Below are 1733 nucleotides of genomic sequence, written 5' to 3' on the forward strand. Positions count from 1 at the left end.
CTAGCACTCTACCACTTGAGCCACAGCACCACTTCCAGCTTTTTGTTTATGTGGTACTGAATGATGGGAATCTTCTTTGTTCTCGTAACTCCATGTTGCTCCCCTTTCTTTTTGGTTTGTTTTTTTGGGTCCAGTCATGAGGCCTGAACTCTGGGCCTGGGCACTGTCCCTCAGCTCTTCAGCTCAAGGCTAGTGCTCTACCACTTGAGCCACAGCACCACTTCCGGCTTTTTTCTTTTTGCTTATGTGGTGCTAAGGAATCAAACCCAGGGCCTCATGCATGCAAGGCAAGCGCTCTACCACTGAGCCACCTTCCCAGCCCCCATCCCATTCTTTTTATGTACCCAAAGACTCTTATATGAAGGACTCGTCTCTCTCCTCTTGGCCCATTTTTCCTATGTATCCATAGATGGAATATGAAGGATTGAACCACACTGTGTTTTCCCAGGTGCACACAGATACTACGCAAGCCACCAAAGACAGGTGCTCAGGCTGTAAACATTCCCTGGTGAGCGTAGCCCATAAGGCTTTCAGGCCAGGCCGTAAGGCCAGGAAAGGGTTAAGAGGTTGGAAACTAAACACTATCCTGTGAAGGTCAAATGGTCTAGGCAACACAGATGTAGAGCTGACTGAACATTAAAAGTCTGCAACCTTGGATAAGGGGAATACTATACTTACCTATTCTCTGCCAACACCTGCAGTTACCCCCTCCCCATACTAAACTCATGCAAACCCTGTTATCTGGGTACAGAGGGCTCTGTCCTTCCTTCCTTCTGAACACAAACCACCTCTTCTGCCACTATTTTGCCAAGGATAGAATATAAGCAGACGGGTCTGGCTATGTGGCCCAAGTTCACTCAGCTTTAGGGTGCAAAAAGAACTTAAACCTGTTCTCTGGCTCACCTTCAACACAAGTAAAACTGGATTTTTTTTGGGGGGGGGGTCTGGTCATGAGGCCTGAACTCTGGGCCTGGGCGTTGTCCCTCAGCTCTTCAGCTCAAGGCTGGTGCTCTACCATTTGAGCCACAGTGCTACTTCCAACTTTTTTTCTTATGTGGTGCTGAGGAATCGAACCTAAGGCCTCATGCATGCAAGGCAAGCACTCTACCACTGAGCCACCTTCCCAGCCCTTAAACTGGAATTTTAAATCTCAACATTTCCTTAACCCTGGGGCCTGCTAGCCCCGCCCACCTGCAGAGCAGCCCCTGACCCCGCCCACTGCTCTACACCCTCCTCCCAGGTCTTCTGCTGCCACTCACCCAGGCCACCAGCAGTCCTGCCAAGCTGATCACTGGCTCCTACACCTTCCATACATACAGCCTTCCTCCACAGAGGGGCAGGAAGGCTCCTATGAGCATCCCCATGAGCCAAACATAGTCTCTGCGGTGCTCAAGAACGCGAAGGCTAGCCGAGCACTGGTGGCTCACACCTGTCATCCTAGCTACTCAGGGGGCTGAGATCTGAGGATCACGGTTCAAAGCCAGCCCAGGCAGGAAAGTCCCCATGAGCCTCTCAGCTCCAATAAATTATTCAGAAAAAGCTGGAAATAGCATTGTGGCTCAAGTAGTAGAGTGCTAGCCTTGAGCACAAAGAGACTCAGGGACAGTGCCCCAGGACCAGCAAAAACTAAACAATAAAGACCTCCATGGAACCACACATTCTGTACCATCTATTTACCACCTCCTCACCCTCAGCTCCCCAACTCTCCCTCTTGCTTTCACTCTGGTCCCCAG

Source organism: Dipodomys ordii, unplaced genomic scaffold, assembly GCF_000151885.1.
Source record: "Dipodomys ordii isolate 6190 unplaced genomic scaffold, Dord_2.0 Scaffold180, whole genome shotgun sequence".
NCBI lineage: Eukaryota > Metazoa > Chordata > Mammalia > Rodentia > Heteromyidae > Dipodomys > Dipodomys ordii.